General features: G+C 44.2%; 1 protein-coding gene across 1 annotated transcript in view; it reads right to left on the bottom strand.

Moving 5' to 3' along the window:
- Positions 1-22,952, bottom strand: part of cdh13 (cadherin 13, H-cadherin (heart)) — a 377,317-nt gene that overhangs the window by 262,368 nt on the left and 91,997 nt on the right. The window lies entirely within an intron of this gene.

The following is a 22,952-nucleotide window of genomic DNA, read 5'->3' as shown; positions in this document are numbered from 1 at the left end:
GCTTTCTTGTTACTCATCCAGTAATGAATATGATTCAAATAGTTGTGAAGAGGAAAGCATACATGTTTGCAATCGATTAAATCAGGGGTGTCAAAGTCATTTTTTGCCGCGGGCCACATTGTAGTTATGGTTTCCTCTCGAGGGCCGTTATGAATTTGGGGAACCCATTAGAATGTTTAAATCCCTTCAAATATTACATATAGAGCACACTGCAAATTAATGAATAACTCGTTTTCAAATCTGAAGTCAAGAATAATGACTTTTATTGTGGTTGACATCCAAAAATGTGAAATTTTGGCTCAGATTTTAGCAATCATCATGGAATTTAACAAGTTTGATTTGCTTTCGCGGGCCGAAAAAAATGATGTGGCGGGCCGGATTTGGCCCGCGGGCCTTGACTTTGACACCTGTGGATTAAATAATTTATTCCGGTCATTTTGATGCATCTGGAGAGAAATGTACTGACAAACTCTTTAGTACTCACAGTACCCAAAAAAAGGCAGAAGATGGCGACAAAGCTCTGTGGAAATTGTCTCCTGGGAGGTTTTGTCAGCGAATGTCAAATACACTGTAGAAGTCTTGATGCAACACACAACGATTCACCATTGCATTATTTATGTGTTTTCCTTCTAATTTCGCCATCAACACGGATAAACACAAAGTTTTCAGACCAAACAAAGTCCCGCAAAATGCATTGAGGTGATGCAAGGTGTGTCCTATCTCAGTCAGGGGCGTTCCTTCAGTGACGTAGGGTGAGGACTCGTCACCAACTCAAAAACAAGACTTCCGGAATATTCTGTGTGAGTCTTAAAAACGTAAAATATAGCTTTATGCGGTGGAATCTTTGTAAAATGTGCTCAGTAGAAGTCATTTGAAGCGATTTTACAAATTACGGACGCAACTTGTCCGGAGACGTCGGTTGTCCTTTAAGCTTCATGAAAGGCAGCTTGAGATATCAGAATTAGAGTGTGGGGGGGCTATGATAAGAGCATCCCACATAGTGAGACACGCTTGTTATTAGATGATGCGGGTCAAGAGAATATGTGGTGTCACCGGTGTGCACCGCCGCTTTAATGTCTTTCAATTCCTTGATCTCCTTGATGAGCGTCTCACCCTGACGCATATCACACGCTTGAAAATGGTATAAAAGCAGCTGTCGTGGGACAGAGACAATCAGACTCATCTCAGACTCAGACCCAGACAGACACACCGCTCGCAGAGACCTGCTCAGCATCGCACAGAGTTTCACAGCACGACATCAACTCGACTCCAGCGGAGCTGGTATATGGCACCAGTTTATGCCTGCCTGGTGAGCTGCTCAACCCGACCGACCCTACGACTGCTGACGTCAATGATCTGCTCACCCGCCTCCGGCAGTTTGCGCTGGCTCTGCGGCCCCAGTCACCACGAACATCGTACCAGCCGACGCACGTGGATCCCGCACTCCTAACATCTACGCATGTCTTCCTGCGGTGTGATTGGGTGCGTAAGCACCTCCTGCCCGCTTACGATGGCCCGTATCCCGTCCTCTCCCGCGGTGAGAAGACGTTCCGGATTCAAATCAACGGCCGCGAGGATACAGTCTCCATCGACCGACTCAAACCGGCAGTCGTAGAGCCCACGTTACCGTGCTCCCGAACACCGACGTCGGCCACCCCACCAACAACGCCCCCGATGTCCGGTGATCGAGCTTCTTCGTGCCTGGCCTCTCCGTGTGGCCGAACGACCCGGAGCGGCAGACGTGTGCACTTCCCAGAACGTCTCACCTCCTACCGGCTCTTCTGAGCGCGTCCAGCTCGTTTTTTTTTCCTGTGTCGCCTTCCCCGACTTCAGATCCAGGAGGGGAGCCCTGTGGCGTCACCGGTGTGCACCGCCGCTTTAATGTCTTTCAATTCCTTGATATCCTTGATGTGTGTCTCACCCTGACGCATATCACACGGTTGAAAATGGTATAAAAGCAGCTGTCGTGGGACAGAGAGAATCAGACTCATCTCGGACTCAGACCCAGACAGACACACCGCTCGCAGAGACCTGCTCAGTATCGCACGGAGTTTCACAGCACGACTTGCTCGACTCCACGCCACGATCAAGCTCTGCGCGTCACCTGCCTGGGAGATCTGACAAGGAACCTACTTACAAATAAAGAGAAACATCAAACACTTTAAATAACCACAAATTATTTTTATATTGACAACAGGCTACCTTTTGGCATCTTTGTACCATTTCGAGAATATTAATTTAGGGGATGGTGCACTTTTAAACACTGCCAAATTTAGCAGCCTTGCCGCAGATACTACAGTTATAAACTTGTGAAACAATTAATATACACAACCCGAATCGAAAGAAAGTTCACATTTAAACTTTGACATATAGAATGTACCAAGTAAAGGACAGTGTTAAAGGCTGACAAATACCGTACCGTTCTGATCGATTGATTTGCACTTTATCTCAGTCCTCAGTTAGCGACCACAAAAGAGGAGCTCTGGTAAAAAGTATCCTTCACGGTCACACACTAAGAAAGAAAGAATGTAAAATCCTAGATTTCCTCCACTATTGTAAGTGTCATTTGCAATTTTTGTTGACTCATGTATTGAGCTGCAGTGGTGTCACATTCTTCATGTTGTGGATCTGGCTACAGCTACAGCACCCACAAACTAATTGATGGCAACAGAGGCCACCTCAGTGTTTTCATTGTGGAAAAGAGAAGAATGATATTTGTTCAGTTATTTTCATGTATATCCAGTCACCTTCCCTGCACTCACTAGATCATCATAGTCTTACATTAACCAAGTGGAATAGTCTCATTTACATGGACTGACTTTCGCGAATGTTTTGCGCTACCTCTTGTACAAAGAGCTACTGTGCTAACGAACAAAGTTGATAAGTAAGCAGTCTTACATTCTTTTGTAAAGGAGCCAGCGAAGTCGCGTAATGCCGCAGCTGAATATGTTTTTACAAAGCAGCTTCTAAAAATCTGACAATTAAATGCAGGATAATGTCAGCCTTGTGTGTGAAAATACTCATCAGAGTTATTGCTTGTAAGCACAGCGCAAGAGAAAGTGGTCTAAGATATTCTTTATGGTCTACCATCGAAATATGAATCATTAAAACAAATTAATATATAAATGAATCAATTCAAGTGATTTTTTCCCCATCATCAAAGAAATGTAGTCTTATACTTATAAGGTGTTTCATACTTATACTAAACTTATACTAATTTATACTCTGACATTCGCTCTGTTCACGGCTTGGCAGGCGCATAATACATAAGACAAGTTAGGTCTGTGTAAGCTCTCAGTCGTACAGGAGTGGTCCATCGATGAGAAGATTTCTTCAGCTGTCATCTGTACAATTTTGAAGGTTTCGGACGTTTCGCCTCCTATCCAAGAGGCTTCAGCGAACTAAAGTCTGACTGGTCGTATCGGCCCTATTTATATATCCCTAATGTCCAGCCATGGCAGCGCCGGACACAGCTATGATAGGTCCCTAATCTCAGGTTGGGGGGAGCAGAGGGTCCCTCCCTGTGGCCCCACTTTTGTACAGATGACGGCTGAAGAAACCTTCTCATCGATAAGACAAGTTAGGATAATTCCATGTGGGCTCTCTGTAAGTGTAACTACATGTTGAACAAGTGCTGGCAGATGTTCAGCAATGGAGGTCATTGTGTATTATGTCCATGCAATGTATTAACATCACCCAGGCAACCTGTTTTTTCCAGGTATCACAATTGTAATTCATTTTTGTGGAAGACTTGCTGAGCATCCGAAATATATGTCACAAAAAATATATATTTTTTGGTGTTTTTTACAAATGCGTCAAGAAATATTAACATGCTCATGAAGAGATCTTAATTAGCAAATTTCTCTGCAGATCAAAATCCACAATGTCAAATTAGCACACATAATTTGTGTGGGAAATATAATCAAGTCTCAGCTACTCGTAGCTAAGAAAATAAAAAAGCTTACTTGGCTGTTTTAGGAAGAAAGAAGAAAATATCAAATTCCAAACTGAGCAGTATTTCTCTATGAGAAAAAAACAAGGCATTAAAATGTGACAGTTGTGCATTCTGCGTGTGACACAATACACTACTCAAGTTCACCTTTTTCAACAAGAAAGAATCACGAAGTATTTTGTGGTTCTTATTTCTTAGAGACAGGTTTTTTCAGGGTTATCTTTCAGTGTATGTATCTTCTCCAATTTCTGGTCCAAAAGAATAACTGTGCCCAAACCACTTTCAAGGTGAATCAATCCTAAGGTGTACTGAGTAGGCAAGCCCCAATTCTGAGTTTCAAGGCTTCATCAAAATACAGTTTTACTCTCTGATTTATGTTATCTGCAGTTGATTAACACTGTTTGATATTAACCACGGTGACCATCGATTGACAGAACAAATTGTTAAAGTGGAATTCGGCTCCCAAAGATTATGTTTTATACAGCACCACTTGTCTAAACATGGCATTCTGATTACCATGATGTTGTGTATGTCAATTGTGAGTCAATGAGTGCCATCTACCCATTTTAGTCCACCTCAGGCAGCGGCCATTTTGACAGTTGCTGTCAACTAAAAATCACATGACATTTGCTCAGAGCTTAGCTAATTCCAGTTAAGGCTCAACTTCCGAAAACAGGTGAGCCGTGACTGGAAGTGATGTCACAAATCATAAGTAAAGTAGTGCATTCCTTATAAATGACACATCGGAGAAGTGTGGTTTGTGAAAAACGAATCGGCAGGAAATGCAAATGTATAAGTGCCAAAGGTACAAGTGCAGAGTCATTTTCATCAACTAGACTGTCTTTGAAAAGTGTTCCCCTGGCTGTCATGAGCCAACCAGATGCTCGCCTCGAGTCAGCACGGTAGAGCTACGGCTTTTTGTTGCCAAGGAAAGTGGATCTAATCAATGTGTTACTGAATATCAAAATCTAAAACATCAAAGTCATCAGAACAGAAAAGTACAAAGTTCATGTATCAAACAAAACCATGAGTAAAATATCACAAGATTAATCAAACCTGTCAGGGTGAAAGTATCCGTCGGGATACTTGGGAAAATAGACTGGAATGGTTTTAAGTCACATTCTCAAGAACTCACACACTTGTGAAAGTGAAAGAACAGCAAAATTGGGACCCCTGTGTCACGTTCTGATTGGCGACCAACGGGTGGCTCTGTCAGCCCCGCCTGCAACTGCACAGGTATTGGTCGTTTCAATCAGTGTCGGGTCATTGTGTTTGTTTCACCCTGACAGGTTTGATTAATCTTGTGATATTTTACTCATGGTTTTGTTTGATACATGAACTTTGTACTTTTCTGTTCTGATGACTTTGATGTTTTAGATTTTGTTCCTGCTCACTGTATTTTAATACATTTTGTCAAGCACACCCTGTTCCTCCCTCCTGCCTATTTTTGTGAGTTCCACCACCACCACCTCGCAAACCATGACACCCTGTGAGTACAGATGTGATATTTAAAAAAAAAAAATTGCAGAAATAGACAAGTCAACAGCATCAGATAAAAAAGATGAACATTTAAATTCTAATAAAATTTGTACATATTGGGTTTGGTTCCCCTTTATATAAAAAAAATATTGAAACCTTTAACTCTAGACTACTCAGTGCTTCCTATTCTTCTTTGGATGATTTGCAAAATGTTATTTAAAAGTGAGGATTTTTGTGAATGCAATTAAACAACGTAATTAAATGAAATAGATTATTATTATTATTATTATTATTATTATTATTATTATTATTATTATTATTATTATTATTATTATTATCTCATCTCATTTTCCATACCGCTTATTCCTCATTAGGGTCGCGGGGGTTGCTGGAGCCTATCTCAGCTGTCTTTGGGTTCAAGGCGGGGGACACCCTGAATAGGTTGCCAGCCAATCGCACGGCACACAATGACATACAACAGTCACTCTCACACTCACACCTAGGGACAATTTGGAGTGGTCAATCTGCCTGCCATGCATGTTTTTGGAGTGTGGGAGGAAACCGGAGGACCCGGAGAAAACCCACTCGGGTCCGGGGAGAACATGCAAACTCCACACAGGGAGGCCGGACCGGGACGCGAACCGGCGACCTCTGCACTGTGAAGCCGGTGTGCTAACCACTCGACTACCGGGCCGCCCACTATTATTATTATTATTATTATTATTATTATTATTATTATTATTATTATTATTATTATTATTATTATTATTATTATTATTATTATTATTATTATTATTATTATAAAAGCTAAGTTCAGTCGTTGAAATGTTTTTGCACACTCCGGAGAATAGTGTAATTAAATTAATTTGATTAAGAGGCTGCTCGAGGCTGAGGTTATAATTGTTGTCTTGCCCACTGAGAATTCCAAACACATTCCCAACACAACCGCTGCGTGGGACCAGAAGTGGGATTATTGGTGTGCTCTGAGGGTTTAAACAGAAAGATGACTGATTTTCATTGTATTAATGCGTGCAAATGAATCGCAATTCTGTTTTGTCCAATTGTAATGCATTAGCACCACAGAGACTTTGGTTTGACTCGGGGGAAACCAAGAGGCTTTGGCATACAAAAACAATATTTGTCCAACAGGCCTAATTATTGTGTAATGAGATGACGACTGTTATGTCTGGTTAAGAAAATATACAGGCATTTAGCAGCATGTGGTGAACTGTTGGATATGTTGGATATAATTGGATATGTTTGCCAGTTAAGATGTTATTCAACAAATTAATCTTCTTCTTTTCCTTTCGGCTTTTCCCCTCAGGGGTCGCCACAGCGAATCAATGTCCTCCATCTATCCAGGTTTTGTGCATCCTCTTCCCTCACACCAGCTACCTTCATGTCCTCTTTGACCACATCCATAAACCTCCTCTTCGGTCTTCCTCTCGGTCTCCTGCCTGGCAGTTCAAGGCTCAGCATCCTTTGACCGATATAGTCACTCTCTCTCCTCTGGACATGTCCAAACCATCTCAGTCTGGCCTCTCTGACTTTCTCTCCAACGCCTCTAACATGAGTTGTCCCTCTAATGTACTCATTCCTGATCCTATCCAACCTGGTCACTCCCAAAGAAAACCTCAACATCTTCAGCTCTGCTTCCTGTCTGTTCTTCAGTGGCACTGTCTCCAGTCCAAACATCATGGGTGGTCTGACCACTGTTTTATACACTTTTCCTTTCATCCTAGCTGAAACCCTTCTATCGCACATCACACCTGACATCTTTCTCCAGCCGCTCCAGCCTGCCTGGACACGCTTCTTCAACTCTTTTCCACACTCTCCATTGCTCTGAACAGTTGACCCCAAGTACTTAAAATCCTCCACCTTCTTTATCTCTTCTCCCTGTAGCATCACTCTTGCACTTGGATCCCTCTCATTCACACACATATATTCCGTCTTGTTGTGACTGATCTTCATTCCTGTCCTTTCGAGTGGCTCAGAGCTGACCCCTGGTGGAGTCCCACCTTCACCTTGAATTCATCCGTCACACCAATAGCACACCTCAAAACTGTCTTACTTTCATGATACATGTCTTGCACCGCTTTGACATACTTTTCGGTCACTCCAGACTTCCTCATGCAATACCACAGCTCTTCTCTGGGTACTCTGTCATATGCTTTCTCCAGATCTACAAAGACACAATGCAATTCCTTCTGACCTTCTCTGTACTTCTCTATCAGCATTCTTAAAGCAAACACTGCATCTGTGGTACTCTTTTTTTGGCATGAAGCCTTATTGCTGCTCACAAATGTTCACTACTGCTCTTAGTCTAGCTTCAACTACTCTTTCCCAGAGTTTCATTGTATGGCTCATCAACTTTATTCCTCCGTAGTTAGTACAACTCTGGGCATCTCCCTTGTTCTTAAAAATGGGCACAAGTACACTTCATCTCCATTCTTCAGGCATCTGTTCACCATCTAATATCTTGTTGAATAACCCAGTCAGGAACACCACCGCCACCTCTCCAAGACACTTCCATACCTCGATTGGTAAATCATCAGGCCCAAGTGCCTTTCCCCCCTTCATCCTCTTCAGCGCCCTCCTCACTTCATCCTTGCTAATGCTTGCTACGTCTTGGTCCACAACGGTAACGTCTTCTACTCTTTGTTCCTTCTCATTTTCCTCATTCATCAATTCTTCAAATTACTCTTTCCATCTTGCCATCACACTACTGGTACCTGTTAATACATTGCCATCTCTATCCTTAATCACCCAAACCTGCTGCAGGTCCTTACTGTCTTTGTCTCTCTCTCTCGCCAGCCTCTAAAGATCAGTCTCACCTTCCTTGCTGTCTAGCCGAGCATACAAGTCATCATAGGCCTCTTGTTTGGCCTTTGCCACCTTTACTTTAACCGTGCGCTGCATCTCCTAGTACTGCTATCTACTCTCGTCCGTCCTCTCAGTGTCCCACATCTTCTTTGCTAACCTCTTTCTCTGTATACACTCCTGCACCTCCCCATTCCACCACCAAGTCTCCTTATCTACCTTTCTTCCACTCGATACACCAAGTACTTTCCGACCTGTGTCTCTGATTATGTTTGCTGTAGTTTGCCAGTCATCTGGAAGGACCTCTTGCCCACCCAGTGCTTGTCTTACCTCCTTCCTAAATGTCATGCAACACTCTTCCTTTTTCAACTTTCACCATTTTGTCCTCACTTCAGCCTTTGGTTTCTTCATATTCCTCACTGCCAGCGTCATCCTACACACCACCAACCTATGCTGTCTGGCTACACTCTCACCAACCACTACTTTGCAGTTACTGATTTCCTTTAGATGGCGCCGTTGCCACAAAATGTAGTCTACCTGTGTACTTCTGCCTCCACTCTTGTAGGTCACCCTATGTTCCTGTCTCTTCTGAAAGAAAGTATTCACAATAGCCATTTCCATTCTCTTAGCAAAGTCAACCACCATCTGTCCTTCAGCGTTCCTCATCTGGAGTCCAAACCTGCCCATCACCTCCTCATCATCTTTGTTTCCTGCACCAACATGTCCATTGAAGTCTCCACCAATTACAACCCTCTCACTTCTCGGGATGTTCTGTATGACTTCATAAAAGTCCAACCAAAATTTCTCCTTCTCTGCCAGCTCACATCCTACTTGTGGGGCATACTCACAAACAACATTGAACATCACACTTCAATTTCTAGCTTCAGACTCATCATTCTATCTGATACTCTTTTTACTTCTAAGACATTCCTAACAAACTCCTCTTTTGAGATAACCCCAACTCCATTTCTCTTTCTGTCTTCACCATGATAGAACAACTTAAACCCTGACCCTAAGCTTCTAGCCTTGCTCCCTTTCCACCTGGTCTCCTGGACACACAGTCTGTCTACCTTCCTTCTCTGCATCATGTCAACCAGCTCTCTACCTTTACCTGTCATTGTTCCTACATTCAAAGTTCCTACTCTTAGTTCTATACTCTTGTCGTTCCATTTCTCTTTTTTCCTCCGGGCACACCTCCCTCCTCTCCTTCTTCGACCAACAGTAGTCCATTTTCCACTGGCACCCTGAAGGTAAACAGTACCAATGGCGGCCGTTGTTAACCCGGGCCTCGAACGATCCGGTATGGGATTCATAGGTTTGATTCGCATATTTGTTTTGGCAATTTTTTTTACGTCGGATGCCCTTCCTGACACAACCCTCTGTATTTATCCGGGCTTGGGACCGGCACAATAAGACACTGGCTTGTGCCCCGTTGTGGCTACATTTTATTCAACAAATTAATAAATCTTTTATTCTATAACTGTTATCGTTTGTATTAACATTACTGAAAAATAAGAATTTCTCGTAAAAAAATTAAGCAACATGTCATTAAGCACTTACTAAAAATAGTTTTCACATGGCCTAATTTAAGATGACATGTTAAACTGATATGTCAAGAAAGTGAGTATTCCAAGCCTTCATATTGACCCATTTGTGGAAGAAACACATATTTCTACTTACCGACAATGGCGCTGGTGTTAAGTTTGTGTCACCCATCTAATCAAACCCATGGAGAGGTCATTGCTCAAGGGCACTTGAAGACATGCGCCATTTTCAACAATACAATCTTGGTACTTGGAATATAAAAGAACAATTCTCGCTGCCACGCAAATGAAAAATGACAGAATCATAGCAACATTGAAGTTCAGAAAATGAATGATGCATACAAAATGCCACATTTGACGCTGTCGACTGATCTAAATTCTGAGTCAGCGGATAAACGCATCGGCTCACAGCCTGGCATTTAATTCATCTTATGTGAGAAGATACACGTTGGGTAATAATGGCAATGGCTTAAGAGAGGCCATCGTAAGTGTTACATTATGAGAAATCAATATCACCTCAGTGGTGGATTTAACATCAAGTTGGAACAAACAACAAGACTTGATCAGTGTTCATAAACCAAAGGAAGGGGTTCAACTGGCTATTACGGGTAATGATAACTTACATTCACATGCAAATAGTACAAATGGAAGTATATTATAAGAAAGAAAATATAATATGCCAAATTCCCAAAATGGTAAACATCAGCACCGGGAGGAAAATGAAAGATGTACATTGAGCACATTTACAACTGTCTATCCAGATTGAGCCCAGAAGCTAAAAGATGGTAATCTTCACCATTTATGCTCACCATTTATGCTTTTTCCGCAAGTAGAGATGTTGGTGTAGTATCTTAAACAGGATTTCCATGCATCAGTCTCCTCCAAGTTAGTCAATCAATGCCGCCTCATTGTGTCACGATCTGGTTGGCTACCAACGGGTGGCGCTGTCGGCCCCGCCAGCACCTGGACATGTGTTTGTCGTTCCAATCCGTGGCAGACTGTCCCGTTCTGATTGCCGACCAACGGATAGCGCTGACGGCCCCACCCTCAGTTGCACAGGTGTTGGTCGTCCAATCAGTGGCAGTTAAAAGGAATCCCGGCACGACCATTCCGGGTCGGGTCAATGTATGTGTTTGCTTCACCCTGTCAGGTTTGTTTCATCTTGGCAGATTTTTACTCGTGGTTTTCTTTGATACTTTGTACTTTTCTGTTCAGATTACTTTGAGGTTTTAGATTTTGTTCCTGCTGACTTTATTTTAATACAATTTGTCAAATACAACCTTCTGCTCCCTCCTGCCTGCATACAGTCCATACACGGTGGCCGGAGCTGGAATTGAACGTGGTCCCTCTGCATAAATATATCTGTTGTCTGGGCATCTTGGAGTTGTCACATCCTGTGTGGCGACAGGTGTGTGTGCCTCCCCTCTCTGTTCCTCCGGCTCGCACACCTGTTTCTTATTCACTGATGTGCCTTCTGACGCTAAGAGTCACCTGGTTTACCTCGGGTTTTGCCGGTGTTTTTCCCATTGTGACTTTATCGCCTCAGCCGTATGTCAGGTTGGTCTCGCTCCGTATTGCTGCTCCGTTCTATCTTGTTTTTCCCCTTGCGTGTCTCAGTAAAGCCCTTTTGAACCCATCTACTGTCTCCATCGTGTATTTTGGATCCAGCTCCTTTTTGTCCGACGAGGTCGTTTGCATTTTCCTCGTGCGGACGTGACAGAAGTTAGCCTTAGGTTGCTATGGAGAGTCCCAGAAGTGATTTGAATTGGTCTCAAATAAGAGCGTCAATCGGTGCCGTGCCTAAATATTATCTGGGAGCAATAGCGGGTGTTTCTTTCCCGACGGAACAAAAAATATTCTTATTTACATTGCTACAATTATTTTGCTAAATCACTACTCAATGATACAGAACCAACGGATACATAATGCCCTTGTACACACAACAAAATAATTTTCTATCCGACATATTTTCTGTTGCATATGATAAGTCTCGATCAAGAAATGACCAACTGTCTGTATTGCTGTCAACAGTCCCCATGTGTCTTTATTAAGTTGCATGCCCCATGTCTGTTTCTTTGCATGCATCCAGTCCGTGTTTGTCAGCAGCCCAGCAAGGCAACCTGCCTTCTTGTCTCCTCAATCGCACTTCACCTCTGACCTGTTGATGTAAATGTCAGCGCAGATGCCTCAGCATAGGCCTGCAACGATATTTCCAAACGCCGAAATGCAGAGGGGGAGAGAGAGAATTGATCAGGCTGCGCCTCCAACATATGCAGCTGTCAGGTCAGCCAGGCATGAAACATCTGAGTCATTAAACCGTGTCGTCCCTGGCACAGGCTACTGAACCTTGACTGTACCTGATGGTCCTGTCGAACGATCAAGTAGGAAACACACAAACTGACTCGTTAAAGGGAAAAGCCTAGCAAAGGGGAGAAGAAAAAGAGGTATTCTTAACAAATAGAGTGTTAAACATTAAAAGGAACGGAAATACAGCTGGTGATAAGTGCAGAAGTGGGGATGTAAATTCACATTTAAGTCAAATCCTTTGAAAAACCTTTACTCGCCATTATAGTATCATGAGCTGAAATTTAAAAAAGGTTCATTCAAATTTCAAAAAAGTGACATGATTGTCAATGAATACAACACCAATATGTGTCCAGGCTGCTATGCCGATATTGTAAAATGCCGATCTTGTAAAAAAAAAAAGGATTGTAGTTAATCTGCAGCAAGAGCATCCGGTCCCGGTGAGAAACTAATACATGACACTGTCACTTTAAATCAAATATAAACACGATGCAATTATAATTATAATGTTTTATGTCTGGTTGATCTCATTTGTAACCACATTATGGATGAAAATACCATTGTGTTGCTTTTTGTCCAATTCTGAATAACGATGACTATTTTTCCTTACATTGAAAAAGAAGGGTGCATTTTATCATAAGTCACCTTGGTTGAAGAATGTCAAGAGAAAAATGTCCCTTCCGGATCAGCGTACAATTTAATAAATAAAGTCAGAATATGTTGACGCTAACTCATCATGCATTGCTATCTGTAAGCATAACCACTAATTCAGATTTTATCACTATTCGGAGAATCTGAAGCTAATTCCAGGGAGAAGAGCTAGGTAAATTCCAGACCGAGCAGCTGTCATGGCGAAGGCGCACGCCGTCTCTCAGGTTCAGTAAAAGTGCATGTTTTGTACAATACGTAGAAACTGAAGTGTCTCCGGGCCCACTTCACACAGACAATCTACAGCCGAGATTCAATTAGAGCCTTTTCGCTGTGAGGCACCACAGAAGCTCTAACCACTCTACTCCAATAAAAAGAATTCATTTGCATCGGAAATAATGAGGTCCAAGATGGCGCACGAGTAGGCAGCCGTCAGCAAGTGCTCTCATGAGCTTTTTTTGTTGTTTTTGTCTTGTTTTGTGTTTTCTTTTGTCACTTTGTGTTGTCGTGCGTCATGTGGAATGGATCTGGATTGTTTTTCAGCATTTTTGACCACGACATTCATCAAGGAGGAGACTGTGCTGAGCGGTTGCGCCTTTTCGGCAGCATGAATATGCCAGTACTGTTTTTTAATGGGAGGAATGTCGGTGCCATTTGACTGTCATCGCTGGACAGCTCTGGGGCGATTGTGCTTTTTTGCGGCTGTAATGGGCAGCCCCCCTTCACAGCCCTGCTTTGTTCAGCGGAAAGGTAGGTGCTGTTGGACAGTCTGGATGGATGCATGGCTTGAGGAGCCTGCGATAAGAACAAAAGGAGCGTCAGCACAGAGTGCCGATGCGTATGTGGAACTGTTGCGGCTTGGAATTGAAGCGGATTTATTTGGGGCAATAGGATGTAAGACAAACTCTTTTCGTCAATGGATGCTACAGCTGCGTGTTTGCTTTCAACATTTAGCTTGTAGTCGACGTGCACATTCGACCATGATGTCCCTGATCCACTGGTAAAAAGACGCTTTGATCCTCACCTCTTTCATCTAGAACTGCTTCATGTAACAAAGAGGGTACAGAAAGTGCTTAAGAATGAATGACTCTCTGTGTCTTTGTGTTGTCATAGTGTCTTTGTGTTGTCATATTATTTATTTTTTTTTTTTTGTTCTTTTGACTTCAAGACGGCGCCGTGCGAGTGGCTGCCTTTCCAGCAGCCCATGTATTTTGTTTTTCTACTTTCATTCCTTTCATCACTTTGCTGCTGTGAAATGTAAATTTCTCCACTGCGAGACGAATAAAGGCAAATCCATCCAAATCAATCCATCCATCCATAACACTTGCAATTCAATATATGATGACAGTACAGGTACAAAGTAAAATAGCTTCATGTTGAATTAAAGAAAAATGGGATCCATAAAACGTTCCAGTAAATTTATATTAAGAGATCCGAGGCTCCCTAAGGTGAGTTAACAGCCAGAACACTTCTCCAGCACATAAAAAAAACTCTAACAGAGCATTGTCCCACAGGTAATAGGCCTGCTGATTAATCCAAAGTACCTGAAAAGCTTCCCGGCCCAGACGGGCTCATATGTGGACTCATCTCCCACCACTCCAGAAACTGATTTTATTTGAAAACTTTTACTATTTCCAGGCTACTCAAGCAGACAGTGTCCATTGGCATGCAAATTCATCATCCCTGTGGGGGTTGTAAAGTTGCGTGCTAAGTGAGCCGGTACAACCCTGACAGTATCATCTCCTCCACATCAGTCTGCTCAAATCCCTTTTCTAGTTGACAAGCTTGTCAATATTTCTACCACACAGACACACATCATTTCACCGCACACGAGTGGGCAGGTCTGAAGTGAAGGCAAAGAAAACAATGAGAACGTCAGTTGCAGACACCAGCTGCTATCCAACAGAACTCATTTGAATGCACTTTGCCTCCTCCCCGTTGAGGTGTTGCCATGTCAGTCTAAACACTTTCAGCTTTACTACAATGACATGTTCAGTCACCTTGAAAGGGCTGTTTGTCTCAGATCCACTACATTTTAGACTCACTCACTCTCATCTCATTGTTTGGGTGCGTTGTGTCTATACGGGCACCTCAAAGTTTTGCAAATGATGGTGACAAATAGAAGCCTTTTGACGACTGAAGCGCAGTTGAGAACTCGAAACAAAACTACACAGACAAAAAGTCTAATCATTCTCAATTGGTGTGAAAGCAAGCCAATCGGTGGAATTGGACACTATTGCCGTTTCTTTCAGTGGCTGCAAATTTCGATACAATTCAAGTTGGGGTGCATAACAACACAAGTTGCACACTTAGACAATCTTATCAGAGTATTGAGCCATCCAGTGAGTCACTGAGGTGAAGATAAAGAATAATGAGAGTCCACATAAGACTTAAATTTGCTTTATCCCTCACGTGACGCATGCCTTGAATTCATGTTCAGCTTGAGGCCTGCTGCAAACAAATTCATCATCTTTGTGCCTGACATAAGGTTGGCTAATGATGACAGATTCATTTGCCGATAAAATTGAGCACTATTTTTTTCAAGTACCCGACATTACTCAGTCATCTCGGGATTCAACAATGAGCAGCTTGTTTTTTTTTCCTTAACCTATGTTCCTCTTTCTCTCTGTTATTCAATATTGTCTTACTGTGAGTGGCTAATTCTTTGGTTTTGGCTTTTGTGTACTGTTCAAAAAGAAAAAAATGACTTTAAAAGAAACCAGTCCATGACACTCCAAAACACTCACTGTATTTGTTACTTGCACTTTAGATCACACCTCTGTCACATCTCGTCGCCGTCCTGGGCGCGCCCCGCCCCTCCTGTCACCTTCTCCGCTGCTCCCTGGAGACGGCCCCTCCCATCATCACGCACCTGTGTACCAACAGCTGTTTGTCATTCCCTTGATTGTGCCTTCTGACTATATTTGCCGATCGCACAATACCGTCTCCGTCGGAGTATTCTGAAAGCCACCCTTGCTACTTCTGTGCCGTCAGGTCTGCCGTCATCGATCACTATCACTTACCTGATCCTGCTGTCATTTTTGCATGCGTGTCTCAGTAAAGACTTTTGTTCACGAGTATCTGTCTCGCCGTGTATTTTGGATCCAACCTCCCCGCTTTCCTTTCGTTTCTCGAGCCCTGCCCTCAAGACTCAAGTGACGTGACACAATACTCCGACCACCCATGGATGCCGCCGGCGAAGACAGATTCCTCGCCGCCCTGACCGTGCAAGCGGAGTGTTCGAGCCAGCTGGCCCGAGCCATCGCGGAAGTCAGCCAAATTACCACCATGCTGGCTCAACGCTTCGAGGCGGCTAAGACACGCATTGCCGCCCTCACAGCGAAGCCTTCCCCGCCCGTGAGTAGACACGCTCTACAACTACCTCTCCCCTCACGCTACGCAGGCGAAACTGGGCGCTGCACTCAGTTTTTAATGCAGTACACACTCGTGTTTGAGCATCATCCATACGCCTACGTTAGCGATGAGGCGAAGGTAGCCGTCATCACCAGCCTGCTCACGGGAGAAGCCGAGACCTGGGTGCTGGCCATCCGGGAGTCCTGACCGGAGCTGCGCACCTCGTACCCGGACTTCGTCGCCGAGATACGCCGGGTTTTCCATCATCCGGTGATGGAGTTCGAAGCTGAGGGGAGACTACTAGACTGCGTCCAAGGGGCCCGTTCAGCCGCGGAATACTCCGTCACCTTCCGCATCCAGGCCGCTGGCAGCGGCTACAGCGACCGAGCGTTGAGGGGGGTGTTTCGTCGCGGTTTGAACGCCGATCTCAAGGACGAGTTGTCTACCCGTGACGCTGGCACCACCTTCGACGACCTGGTCGCCATAGTCATCGGCCTGGATCACCGTCTTTGGGAGCGACAGAGGGAGCAGCGCGGCCGGCGGCTCGACGAGCCCCGAAGCCGGTCCAGGTCTACCACACCCGGCAGCGAGCGCGTGCGGCACCTGGAGGAAGCCCCCGAAACCATGCTGATAGGGGGAGGGAACGACCGCACTATCCTTGGGGCTCGTCGCACCCAAGGCCCCCAGCCTAAGACCTCCGGCCCCCGCAAGTCCCCGTCTAAACAGCGACCACGGCGACCTCTGGAGGTCAAACCCATGACCCCCGTTACGCTGTTGGAGCTGGACAGCGAACTAATTGGGCCCTCCAGCTCCCAAACCGTGCGGGCACTAGTTGACTCGGGGGCCGACGGGTGCATCATCGACCCCCAGCTGGCTGACTCGTTGGGCTGCCAACTCATCGATCTCCTTCCCCCCAAGGAGATTGTCGATTTGGACGGTCAACTTTTGGCCCGAGTCACCCACCTCACGGCCCCGCTTAAACTTAGGGTGGCGGGTAATCATGTTGAGCACCGCCAATTCTTAGTTATGCCCTCCCGGAACGCACCGTTGGTATTGGGTCTCCCCTGGCTCAATACCCACGACCCGTCCATCTCCTAGGAGGGCCCCACCATTCAGGGCTGGAGCCCCTACTGCTACGCCAACTGCCTGCGGTCGGCAACGGCAGGGCGAGACATCTCCCGCGGTGGCACGCCCGAGGCCATCTGCCTCAAGGGTGTGCCACAGTGTTACCACGACCTGCGGGAGGTGTTCAGCAAGGACAACGCCCAATCCCTGCTGCCCCACCGACCGTATGACTGTGCTATTGACGCATTCGAGTCCGGAGTAGGGGCCGTCCTGTCCCAGCGCTCTCCCACTGACCAAAAGCTACGCCCATGCGCCTTCTTCTCCCGCCGGCTCAGCCCCGCCGAGGCCAACTATGACGTCGGCAACCGGGAACTGCTGGCGGCCGTCCTGGCTCTGCAGGAATGGAGACACTGGCTTGAGGGAGCGAAACACCCCTTCACCGTCTACACGGACCATAAAAACCTGGCGGCCATCCAGTCTGCCAAGAGACTAAACTCACGACAGGCCCGATGGTCACTCTTCCTCACCCGTTTTAACTTTTCTGTCACCTACTGCCCAGGGTCACAGAACACCAAGCCTGATGCCCTATCCCGCATCCATGAGCCGACAGAAAGGGAGGAGACCACCACCAACATCCTGCCGGCCCAGCGTATCCTGGGTGCCCTGAGGTGGGAGGTTGAGAGGAAAGTTCAGCAAGCCCAGGGGACGACCCCTATCCCCAAGGGCTGTCCCAAGGATCGCCTGTTCGTCCACCCCCCTCTACGCTCGGAGGTGCTGACTTGGGGGCACACCTCCAAGATAGGTCTCGGTGAGGCTCCGGCTGCCACCCACCACGAGGATCCACCCGGTATTCCACGTTTCCCTCCTCAAGCCAGTGGAAACCAGCTCCTTAGCCCTCACGCCCACCCCCCGGATGTTGGCCGACGGACCGGTCTACACCGTGCGGGAGATACTGGACTCCAGGCGCATGGGCAGAGGAGTGCAGTACCTAGTCGACTGGGAGGGCTATGGACGACAGTGGGTCCCACGTGCCTGGATCCTCGACCCGTCTCGACGCGTTCCATGCGGCTCACCCATCCAAACCTGGTGGGCCGCCAAGAGGCGTCCATTGAGGGGGGGGCACTGTCACATCTCGTCGCCGTCCTTGGCGCGCCCCGCCCCTCCTGTCACCTCCTCCGCTGCTCCCTGGAGACGGCCCCTCCCATCATCACGCACCTGGGTTCCCACAGCCCTGCCCTCAAGCCTCAAGTGACGTGACAACCTCCCATTTACATTATACGAGCAATGGCAAACTAATCTCTGATATTTGTTCGAAATGAATGCAATAATTTGAGTAGATAACCGTTTTGAGCCTTTTGCCATTTTCCTGCTCATACCACTACCCCCCCCCCAAAAAAAAAAAAAAAAAAAAAAAAAACACTTTTACTTAAGGGGCCATATCATGCGAAATCAACTTTTGAGGTTTTAGTCGTGTTAACTTGACTGTTTCCATACCAGAAACAGTCCCAATGTTTTCCTTCAAGAAAACGACTTGGTTGACACTTTGTGCATCACAATGGCATACAATTATATTCTATTCTGACTTCATTGTACGTATTAAAAGCAGGTGTTTTCTGAAACGTACTCTATATGAGATATGTGTATCATATCTTCTCCATCATGACAAAAATAATTAATCTGGCAAGAAACAACATTAATGAGAACACATTTCAGCCATAAAGCACAATCCCATATGGACATATTGGACCTGATGCAAATGTGCATGCTTCATTCCATCCTTTTATCTTGCCTGTCTGGGTCTGTTTACTGCATAGTTTAGTGTTCTTTCGTCTGTGGTCAAGACAAATCATTCAATCACGAGTAAAATCACAAACAAATAAGGATCAATTAATTAGACAAGAAATATTGGGATACACTGATGTCAGCTACATAGTATACTGGCCATAAAATGACAACTCAAAATGACTAATGTCTATTACAGACATGGGCAAACTACGGCCCGCGGGCCACATACGGCCCGTTAGGCTTTTTAATCCGGCCCGCCGAATTTGCCCAAATTACAGTAAAAAGTGTCTGAAACTCATGACAAAAAGTTAGCGGACAACAGGGCAGGCAGGTAACTGAAAAGTTGCCTGCCCCATTTTTCACAACTTGAAGCACAATGAGACAACTAATCACATTAAAAAACATTGTCACAAAGTATATATATATTTTTTTAAATCAAGAATGTACCTACTACAAATGCTACCTTGCTTAATTTATGGTAAATGTGCATGGCTTTCATAAGTCTTACGTACACTTTACAGTCACGGTTTTATGTAAATTTACGTTTTGTAGCGTCACATATGTTGTTAGCTTCTTTTGAATCTTTCTTCTGGGCTGAGGTTCTGTGCATCTATTTTGGAAAATGACATGCAATTGCACGACTTTATAACGCCTGCGAAAGTCCGGAAGTAAGAAGCAGGCTTCTGATTGGCTGCCGTGCCGAGTATGCAAATTTCAACTGCAAGTAGCCTACGTCTGTGTGCTTGGCGACGGTACACGTGTATTGTTTGCGCGTGAAGGTGAGGGCGTCAGTGGAGAGTTTGTTGAGCGCGCGGTCAGGACAAACCATCTATGATTTGGCGGAATTTAACACAAGTAGGTATTATTGAGCTTGAATATTTCGTTGTGTAATAATATGTTTTGAATGTTGAAAGTGATTCCATTTTTCAATAAATGTTGATTTCTTTAACTTTGCCCCTTCAATGAAAACTTATTAAAAACAGACGGAATCTTGATAAATCACAGTGCATATGTTATTTTAATCTACAGTAAAGTCTCGTTATATCGATATCGGATATATCGATAGTCCCAGTTATATCGATACTATTTCTATGCACGCACGGAGAAAATTACATGCAAACAGGGTCGGATATATCGATAGTCCCGGTTATATCTATATTTTTATTCCCTTTATTATTCCCTTGAATATCGATATAACGAGACTTTACTGTATTTCCATTTCCTCCTCCAAGTATCTGCGAAACAGTATGTAAACGCCATATTCCTTGAGACAAATTTATTAACTGATCAGGGATATTTTTCACATTTGAAAGACAGTTTCTTACTCTGCTATGAGTTTTGTACACACTACATTTAAAGGACAACCGGCACCATTTTTTTGTTTCCTACTGACATCAGAAAAACGTTTTATAGCATTTAAAATACCCAAAACACGCAGGCTGATATTTTTAGTCAAATGAAAAAATGACTTCAAAATGAATCCGGAAATGGCCAGTTTGAGAAGGTCCCACCCCCTTGTTCGTGACGTCACGCCAAGACGTCTTGCCTTGCTCGAGAATCAAAACAATGGCTTCAGATTCGGAGAAGATGTTTTCTTGTTACTCATCCAGTTATGAATATGATTCAAATAGTTCTGAAGAGGAAAGCATAAATGTTTGCAATTGATTCAAGGAGTCCTCCCATATCATTTCAAGCCATCAATGACAGCAATGTAGCACCCAGAAAATGCAGGAGATTGCGCCCAAGCTCCGTTGGAAATGGGCTGATTTGTCAGCTGGAAATTTGTGTCAGCGAATATCAAATAGTTGTCTTGGTGCAACACACAACGATTCACCATGGCGTTATTTATGTGCTTTCCTTCTAATTTCGCCATCAACACGGATCAGCACGAAGTTTTCAGACCAAACAAAGTACCCAAAATGCATTGTTTGTCACTTTCTCGGTCAGGGGCGCTGACGTCACATGGGGATCGTCATCAACTCGAAAACAAGACTTCATGAATATTCAGCGCAAGTCTTAAAACGTAAACTATAGCTATATGCTGTGGAATTTAAAATACGCTCAGTCGAAGTCATTTGAAGTGATTTTATAAATTATGGACATAACTTGTCAGGTGCCGTCGGTTGTCCTTTAATGCTTTAGGTTTAGTAATCCCGGCCCAAACACTCCCTCCAAATGCTCCTGGCCCGGCCCCTCTGTCAAATTTTAGAACCCAATGCGAGTCAAAAAGTTTGCCCACCCCTGGTCTATTAGCTTGACCATTGCAATTTCACTAAGTAAATTTAAAACATTTTAACTGACCCATTGAGATAATTCCATTCTTTTGATGGATTGTCAGAATGTCTGCTCCTAACCTGATTTCAGAAAGAATAGGAAACAACATTTTCGAATTTCACCTCTTCGTCCAATCCCATTTGATTCTGACAAAAGTGCACAATACATTGGCAATTGTATTCCTGGCCGTTTTCCATCTGGGGAATCACATTCAGCAGTGATACAGAATTGGACAAATTATTCTGAAGCTCATATTGCTGTCTGGCTCCACTGCCCTTGAAAGATATAAAACACCATGAGTGAATATGTTATGCAGGGTCTCATATTGGTTTGTTTGCTTTCCCCGTGAGTAATTCAGGCACATCTCCTGTAGGAAAATACAGATGTAATATTCCTCCTATCAGGAAGGGCTCAGTCCTTGCGAAAGCTGGAAAACCTTCCACCACTGGTCTTAAATAAATAAATAAATAAATAAATAAATAAATAAATAAATAAATAAATACAAATTCCTAAGATACCATCAACCATCCATCCATCCATTTTCCAGACCGCTAAATCTTCATTAGGGTCGCGGCGGATGCTGGAGCCTATCCCAGCAGTCTTTGGGCATTAGGCAGGGGACACCCTGAATTGGTTGCCAGCCAATCAGAGGGCACACAGACACAAACAACCATCCACTCTCACGCTCACACCTAGGGACAATTGTGTGTGTTCAATCAGCCCGCCATGCATGTTTTTGGAATGTTGGAGGAAACCGGAGGTCCCGGAGAAAACCCATGCAAGCCCAGGGAGAACATGCAAACTCCACTGGGTCTTGAACTCGTGACTTCTGCACTGTAAAGTCGGTGTGCGAACCACTCGACAACCGGGCCGCCCGACTATGAACCACTTGAATAAAACAAAAAATGAGGAAATATATGACACCATCTGTGAATGTCATTTTTTTACCAAAGATGCTCGGATTACACAATAATATGTCTTCTACAAACCGGTTATTTGGCACAGAGGCAGATGTATGAATTCTCTAACTTTAAAAAAGTCACACTCATCCAATCTAGCTAGTTAAGAATGGCTCTGAATAACTTCAGTTTAATATGTACAAAGCGATTAGAAGTAGTGGACATCATGCTCAAAAAGTCGAATCACAAATTGATAACCCCTCTTTGGGATTTTGAATTTCTTGACCAAATTATTGCATGAACGCACTTATGTGACTACAAGGTAATTTCAGTGTCATCAGTATTATTGATGGTGAAAGAGAATACATTATATCATATGCATACCAATATTGTTTTTTGGAATTATTTTGAGATCACACAACCTTTATTTGTTTTACAATGGAGAAATTCCCAGTCATTGCATGTCAGTAATAAAGTCAAAGTCAGCTTTATTGTCAAATATGCTAATATGCATGACATACAGCACAGATGAAATTACTTTAACAAACATAACAAACATAGTAAACATGAAAACGCAAATTTGCCGGGAGAGGGGAGCCGCTGCGTGTTCACGCGCCGCCATCTTGGGAAAAAAATAAAAAATAAATAATATGACAACACAAAGACACAGAGTCATTCATTCTTCAGGACTTGCTGTACCCTCTTTGTGATGACATGAAGCAGTTCTAGATGAAAGAGGAGAGGATCAAAGCATCCATTTCAGCAGTGGATCAGGAACATCATGGTGGAATTTGCACGTCTACTACAAGCTGAATGTTGAAAGCAAAC

Source organism: Hippocampus bargibanti, linkage group LG05, assembly GCF_051943395.1.
Source record: "Hippocampus bargibanti isolate YZ-2025 linkage group LG05, ASM5194339v1, whole genome shotgun sequence".
Taxonomy (NCBI): domain Eukaryota; kingdom Metazoa; phylum Chordata; class Actinopteri; order Syngnathiformes; family Syngnathidae; genus Hippocampus; species Hippocampus bargibanti.
This window is presented reverse-complemented; position numbering and strand designations above follow the sequence as displayed.